Genomic DNA, 8,488 nt, shown 5'->3' with positions numbered 1-8,488 from the left:
AGATGATGCTGTGAAAGTGCTGCAATCAATATGCCAGCAAATTTGGAAAACTCAGCAGTGGCCACAGAACTGGAAAAGGTTAGTTTTCATTCCATTCCCTAAGAAAGGCAATGCCAAAGAATGCTCAAACTGTCGCACAATTGCACTCATCTCACATGCTAGCAAAGTAATGCTCAAAATTCTCCAGGCCAGGCTTCAACAGTATGTGAACCATGAACTTCTGGACATTCAAGCTGGTTTTAGAAAAGGCAGAGAAACCAGAGATCAAATTTCCAACATCCATTGGATCATCAAAAAAGTGAAAGAGTTCCAGAAAAACATCTATTTCTGCTTTTTTGACTATGCAAAAGCCTTTGACTCTGTGGTACACAACAAACTGTGGGAAATTCTTCAAGAGATGGGAGTACCAGACCACCTGACCTGCTTCTTGGGGAATCTGTATGCAGGTCAGGAAGCAATAGTTAGAACTGGACATGGAACAACAGACTGGTTCCAAATCAGTAAAGGAGTACATCAAGGCTGCATATTGTCACCTTGCTTATTTAATTTATATGCAGAGTACATCATGTGAAATACTGGGCTGGATGAAGCACAAGCTGGAATCAAGATTGCTGGGAGAAGTATCAGTAGCCTCAGATATGCAGATGACACCATCTTTATGGCAGAAAGTGAAGAACTAATGAGCCTCTTGATGAAAGTGAAAGAGGAGAGTGAAAAAGTTGGCTTCAAACTCAACACTCAGAAAACTAGGGTCATGGCTTCTGGTCCCATCACTTCATGGGAAATAGATGGGGAGACAATGGAAACAGTGGCTGACTTTATTTTCCTGGGCTCCAAAATCACTGCAGGTTGTTACTGCAGCCATGAAATTAAAAGACGCTTACCTCTTGAAAGAAAAGTTACGACCAATCTAGACAGCGTATTAAAAAGCAAAGACATTACTTTGCCAACCAAGGTCTGGCTAGTCAAAGCTATGGTTTTTCCAGTAAACATGTATGGATGTGAGAGTTGAACTATAAAGAAAGCTGAGTGCCGAAGAATTAATGCTTTTGAACTGTTGTGTGGAGAAGATTCTTGAGAGTCCCTTGGACTGCGAAGAGATCAAACTAGTGAATCCTAAAGGAAATCAGCTGAATATTCATTGGAAGGACTGATGTTGAAGCTGAAACTCCAATACTTTGGCCCCTGGATGTGAAGAACTGACTCATTAGAAAAGACCCTGGTGCTGTTAAAGATTGAAGGTAGGAGGAGAAGGGGATGACGGAGGATGAGATGGTTGGATGGCATCACCATCTCGACTGGACATGAGTTTGAGCGGTCTCTGGGAGTTGGTGATGGACAGGGAAGCCTGGAGTGCTGCAATCCACGGGGTCGCAAAGAGTTGGACACAACTGAGCAACCGAACTGAACTGAAGAATCCCTTAGAGAACACAGAATTGGGATGGTGATGTTATTATTAGAATAGCATGTGCATTACATAAATCAAACTGCCAAGCAATGGTCTTTAAAGATTTCCATCCCGGGGGAATCTCCCTGCCCACTCCCTGCTTCTTCCTTGCCCTCCCCCCTTCCCCCCACACGCCCACCCTGCACATGAATGAGAAGATGGCACTTGTGTTGCATGCAACGCATGTGGATACCCACCAGCTCTCTCCTTGGACTCCACCTTCCCTCTTGTTCTCAGGATGTACAAAGTAGGGGTCACCAACTGGAAATTCCAGCTGATTATTGTCACAAAAGCTTGAGGAGAGAAAATGAGAGGGTTTTTACATCTCAAAGACTGTTGTTGTCGTTGTTGTTGCTGTTTGCCCACGTCTCTCTGCAAACATTTCAGTGAAGTGGCATTTTTGGTTCTGGGGCCCTGAAGTCAGCTGCTTTATTTCAAGCACTCCCCACGTGCTCCAGTTCAACTTGGCTTCGTGGCAGCCGCACTTTACCACATGCTTCAGTGATTCCTGGTGCAGCAGCCACTGATCCCAAATTTGTATTAACATCTAGAAGGGGCACGGGGTCCAGCTTGGCCTGAGGCTGCTCTAAAGCCCTTCAGAGGTAGCCCCAAGCAATTACTTACGGGCCTTAGTGAGTCAATACCTCTGCTCTCTGGCCTCATGAGAAGCACAGCTGGGGAGCGTGGTCCCCACAGGGTCAAACCCCAGTTACCCCCAGAAGTTGCTGGCTGCAATAAGCCCTGTGCCAGCTATGCCCTCCTGTCTCTGCACCTCACTGCCCTCCTATATCCTCCACCACCCATATAAACTTGGGGAACCTGAACTAAAAGAAGATCCCTTGACACAGTCATGCATCGAACTCATCATAACATATTTAAAAACATCAACGAGCCTGGTTGAAATCTCAAAAAACCTTTCAAAAATGTTTTTAAAAATCTAAATGCAAAATAACTGCTTTGAAATTAGACTGCTTACAGATGCTGTCCACAGGCCTTGCTAGAATGTGGATTTTGATTTGGGCATAAACAGAAGGGGCTAGAGGGCCTCCCTGGTGGCTCAGATGGTAAAGAATCCACCTGCTATGCAGGAGACCTGGGTTCAATCCCTGAGTCAGCAAGATCCCCTGGAGGAAGAAATGGCTACCCACTCCAGCTTTCTTGCCTGCAGAATTCCATGGAGAGAGGAGTCTGGCAGGCTATAGTCCATGGGGTTGCAAAGAGTTGGACTCAACTGAGCACACACACACAGACACATGCACAATGTTTGAAAAGCGTGAACTTTAATTTAAAAATCTAAGTTCTTATTTCTCTTGAGAAATTGTAAGAATTGGCCAAACCAGGCTTGCATCCTTAAGTGGTTAAAAAAAAATAGCTGGGGTGGCATCCTCTAGGTGTCCCCTCTCCATCCTGCCTGTGGTCTAAGGAGCAAGTAAGATGATGAGGGGGCTGTTGCTATGGAAACAGGAAGACATGCTAGCATCAAGCTAACGAGTGCTTACCTTGGCCAGCAATCTTTACACAATTCTCTGAAGCTCCTCTGGGATGGTTTCTTCTTTGTAAGAGGCTAATGCTGTCCTCTTCAGAGGATTCTCATGATCTCAGTGATGGAGGATCACTCACACTTTGCAGCTCTGCAGGGTACCATGAGAAGACCAAACCACTTAATGGATGGGTGTGGCCAAACAGCTAGAAGTATTAATATATTCCATCTCACATCTTGATGACACGTGATGCTGGAGGACTCAGGGTCACCTAAGAGGCCATAAACTTCTCCTCTGGGTCATCTTTTCATGGGAACTGAGAGGCCAGTGTATTCCCACTGTGTAGCCCACCGAGAGGGCTACAACCAAGGTCTTCTGTCTCTGCACTTGCTCAGCAAGCCTGATGTCATATCCCTTTGTGAGCATTTGCCCATCTGGCTATGTGCCTGGCACCTTTTAGATGGATTTTGACCAAGCATGACTCCTGTGTGCATTGCAGTCTTAGAAATCTTTAGCTTTCTTATCCAAGGAGAAGCTGACAAAAGGGACAAATTGCCCTTGGCTATTTTCAAGCTATAGAAGTAGAACAGATCGAGGACTGAGAGAGTCAGACCACATTCTCAGAGTCAATTCTAGTATTTGGTGGTAACTGTAAACACCAGGACATCCGTGTATTTGATCACAGGCTTCATTTGTCTCTTTGTTCAACAGGGTTTATGAAGCCTGCTGTTATGCTAGATGCTAAGACAGGGTGTGAAGTCTTGCAGTCTTGCTTTTTTGTTCACATGGAACCAGTTGCTGCCCTCACCCTAATAGCCATGTTTTTGGAAGTTCATGCTTTGCCATTTATTTCTGTGCCTGGATTCTTCTCATGGCTGCCCTGCTCCAAGTGGGTATGTAGATCCTTCAAACATCTTGAAAAGATGGAAGGAAAATGGATACTTGTGTCACTTCCTTCAGGTGACCGCAACTGTCTCTGCCCCTTACCTCTTACAATCCACTGATTTTATTCTGAATTATTCCAGTAAAGCTGCCATGTTTGATTTTCACATATTCAGGATCACATCATCTGAATTGTTCTTTTCTAACACCTGAACATAAGACATCTGGAAACCATGCCAGTCTGATACTTAACAGTAATACAGTTAACATTTATTAACTACTTGCAATGCACTAGGGACCTTGGTAAGTGCTTTACATGGATTTCCTATTTAATCCTCTTAACAGTCCTATGGAGTAGGTACTATATTATTTCCACTATGCAGATAAGGGAACTCGAGTTTAAAAAATCCATTTATCCCAACAAGTCTGGTTGAGTCAGTCCAAATCCTACTGTCTTAGCCATTTCAGTGACTCTGCAAATACCAAATGTCTTCTGGATAGAGTTAAGAATTTCTGAGCAGTACCATGGACTGCAGGGCGATCAAACCAGTCAATCCTAAAGGAAATCAGTCCTGAATATTCATTGAAAGGACTGATGCTGAAGCTGAAACTCCAATACTTTGGCCACCTGATGCGAAGAACTAACTCATTGGAAAAGACCCTGATACTGGGAAAGACAGGAGAAGATGGGAACAACAGAGGATAGGATGGTTGGATGGTATCACCGACTCACTAGACATGAGTTTGAGCAAGCTCCAGGAGTTGGTGATGGACAGTGAAGCCTGGCATGCTGCAGTCCATGGAGTTGCAAAGGGTCAGACTCAACTGAGTGACTGAACTGAACTGAACTGAACCATATGAGAGGCTTCCCTGGTGGCTCAATGGTAAAGAATCTGCCTGCAAGGCAGGAGTGGTAGAAGCCCTGGGTTTTATTCCTGGGTCAGAAAGATCCCTGGAGGAGGGCATGACAACCCACTCCAGTATTCTTGCCTGGGAAATCCCACGGAAAGAGGAGCCTGGCAGGCTACAGTCCATAAGGTCGCAAAGAGTCAGGTACAACTGAAGCGACTTAGCACGCATGCACGCACCATATGAGAGGGTTGATTTTATATCCTTCTGATTTGAGCAAGTTTGTCAGCAGGGATCTTGGCTTGAGTGCCCTTTAGAAAGGCCTAACCTTCCTGGTTTCTTTTAAGGAGGGAGAGGTGAGTAGAGGGGTCCTTGGAATTTGCCCTGGGCATATAAAGTCATGCTTTGGCGAGGTCATGGAGATGAAGTAAAGAAACGAGAGCCTTTACCTTTCTCTCTCTTTTTTTAAGGTTTAGTGAAGTTGAGTATCTGTTTTAAATCTACTTCACTCTAATAAGACATTGTATTTAAATCTCATAGAGCCAATAATAATAATAAACTTCCATCAGATTTGATTCTTTCATCCAATTGTGTAATTTCTGTTTATAGTCCATCTTGGCTTCAAGGTCCTGTTTGATTCCTTCTTTCTCCTTAACTTCTGTATCAATTTTATCGAATTCCTTTACTGTATTTCTTGTATATATGCCAACATTTCCAGTTCTGCTGTTATACTCCATTGTTGGGTCATTATTCCCTCATGTCAGTTTCCTAATAGGTCTTTGTGCATCCAGATTCTACCTCCTCTTATACATCTTATGTACCACTGACAGAATATCAATTCATCTATTAAAATCACACCTAGGCTTGAAGGTCCAGGTCCAATTCTACAGTCTCAATTAAATAATGGAGGACCTACCAAGAAGCAATCTCACCAATACCTCCTTTATGGGCCATCATTTACAATCACATGTGGACATGTCTTATCCCTGCCAGTTTATCTGATATTCGCATTCTTTTCTCTAGCCACGGGATCTGATATTGTTGAATACAATTTTAGGTTTAAACCGTTGAGTGCAATTTTAGTCTCTGTGTTCTCCCTGCCTTTTCTTTCCTCTCCTCCATCTCGCCATCAGCAAATGGCCAGAACGACTGCACTAGTTCTAGAACTATATTCCCCAGCCTCTCTTACAGATAGGGCTGGACAAGTGATATATAAGCTGTCAGGAGATGCCTTACTTTGGCTCTTCTAGAAGTAGATTCTGAGACAAGGATTCTAGCACAGATTGTTTGGAAAAGATCTTAGGAAGCCCAGGTAGTGGAGAGAGGAAGCAAAAAAGTAGGGCAGGTGGGAAAGCAAGGGTTGGTTGTTAAAAAAACAATCACTGTTGTTGATGGCTGGAGTTTCATCCTGAAGGGAACAGTGGGATGCACACTAGGGGCTGGCAGTTTCAAGCTGGGGCCAGTATGTGCTGAGGATGGTAAGAGCGAGGGAATGCGGCTCGTTTTATTTTTGTTGTTGTTATTCAGTCGCTAAGCCATATCCAACTCTTTGTGACCCCATGGACTGCAGCAGGCCAGGTTTCCCTGTTCTTCACTGTTTTCTGGAGCTTGCTGAAACTCCTGTCCATTGAGTCGGTGATGCCATCCAACCATCTCATCCTCTGTTGTCTCCTTCTCCTGCCTTCAATCTTTTCCCACATCAGAATCTTTTCCAATGAGTCAGTTCTTCGCATCTGGTGGCCAAAGTATTGGAGCTTCCACTTCAGCATCAGTCTTTCCAATGAATTTTCAGCTTTATTTCCTTTATTGTTAATAGACTTCATTTTTTTAGAGTAGTTTTAGGTTGACAGCAACATTGAGTGCAAGGTACAGAGATTTCCCACAAGCTCCCTGCCCCAACACCTGCATACCTTTCCTCGTTATCAGCATCACTCACCGAAGTGGAACACTTGTTGCCATTGATAAACCTATAGTCCAATATCATAGTCATCCATAGTTTACATGAGGGTTCCCTCTTGGTAGTCTACACTCAGTGGGTTTGGACAACTGTATGACGGCATGTATCCGTCATTAAAATATCACATAGAGTATTTTTTATTGCCCTGAAAATCCTCTGTGCTCCATCTCTTCACTTCTCCACACTCCCGCAAGCCCTAGTGACCATGATCTTTTCTTGTCTCCATAGTTTTGCCTTTTCCGGAATGTCATAGAGTTGGAATCATACAGCATGTCACGTTGTGTGGGAGAATGTGGGCACCTGAAGATGAATGAAACGCTGTCTCTGCTCTCAGGGAACTGATGGTAGAATTGTGTGTGTTGGATGTGGTGTTACAGAGTGTACCTGATGCGTCTGGGGAGATGAAGGTGGGACGGGGGTCAGCCCACTGTCTCTTTGACTGGGAACAAGATGCCCACTCATATCTTGCTCTCTCCTGACACCCTCAGCTCTTAGGTGCCTGCTGGAAAAGCCAGGCCTGGCCCAGCATTACTGTGACATCTGAGCATTGAGAGCTGTTTCCTTTCCTTCGAAGCCTAAGAAGGATTATTCTAGTGATATCTGAATAGCTGTATGTGTGCAGAGGAAGTGGTTCCCTAGCAACAGGAATCTCTGAAGCCTCTGCGTCTCTGTGTTCCCCCTGCCTTTTCTTTTCTCTCCTCCATCTCGCCGTCAGCAAATGGCCAGAACAACCGCACCTGCTCTGAATTATAGGGAGGCCATTCAACCCCAGGCGTTTGTTTTCTAAGTTGAGAGGCCCTGTTCCTCTTTTGGTGGAGCTTCCTCATGAGGTCTGGGGCCTTGCTCTGCTCCTGGTCAGGCTGTCATTACCTCACACCACACTTCCTTTTCTATCTTTCAGATGTTGACCAGAAACGGAAAATTCTGAGGTGCCTGAGGAAAATTTTGAGTTTAAAAAAATACTAGTTTTTGCACATTATTTCAAATGACCTAATTTTCTTAAGAAAAAGTTTAGTAGACCTTCCCCACCACCAAAGAGTTCATTCTCACTCCCTTCTAACTTTGTTTTTCCACAGAAGCCAAGTTCTTCCTTTCTTATATAGGTCAGCATGTCAATATGAAGTCGAATGCACAAGGAGATTAACAAGTATCTTCTTATGATGTTGCCTCAGTCTAGCAAACTCTGAGTTTCTAGAAACAGTCATTCTCACTAGGGGCATTGATCCACTTCCTGTTGCAGCCCCGGAGCCCTATTTTAGAAAGGGTAAATCTTTCCAGACCTCAGCACATCAGCAGAGTGTGGGTTCAGAATTGCTGACTGGAAATGCCTTACTTCGAATAGTGTTCTCTGTGAGAACAGTGATCTTAAAGGAGGGGGTTCTACATCTTCACCTACCAATTGGCTGGTGTCTGTTGATAATGTTGACTATCTGACCCAAACTGCTGGCAACGTGTGACTAATTATAATTGAGCCTAACAGTGCCTGGAATCCTTGTCATCTACAGCAAGCCTAACAGTGCCTGGAATCCTTGTCATCTATAGCTTTTAAAATATTTTTTTCACTCATTTGTTTAAACAATAACTGTTTAAGGTGGATGAAACTGGAGCCTATTATACAGAGTGAAGTAAGCCAGAAAGAAAAACACCAATACAGTATACTAATGCATATATATGGAATTTAGAAAGATGGAAACGATAATCCTGTATGAGAGACAGCAAAAAACACAGGTGTATAGAACAGTCTTTTGGACTCTGTGGGGGAGGGAGAGGGTGGGTTGATTTGGGAGAATGGCATTGAAACATGTACAATATCATGTAAGAAACGAATCACCAGTCCAGGTTTGATGCAGGATACAGGATGCTTGGGGCTGG

This window comes from Bos taurus, chromosome 13 (assembly GCF_002263795.3).
Source record: "Bos taurus isolate L1 Dominette 01449 registration number 42190680 breed Hereford chromosome 13, ARS-UCD2.0, whole genome shotgun sequence".
In the NCBI taxonomy this organism is placed as follows: Eukaryota; Metazoa; Chordata; class Mammalia; order Artiodactyla; family Bovidae; genus Bos; species Bos taurus.
The sequence above is the reverse complement of the archived record's forward strand: the minus strand, read 5'-3'. Positions refer to the sequence as shown.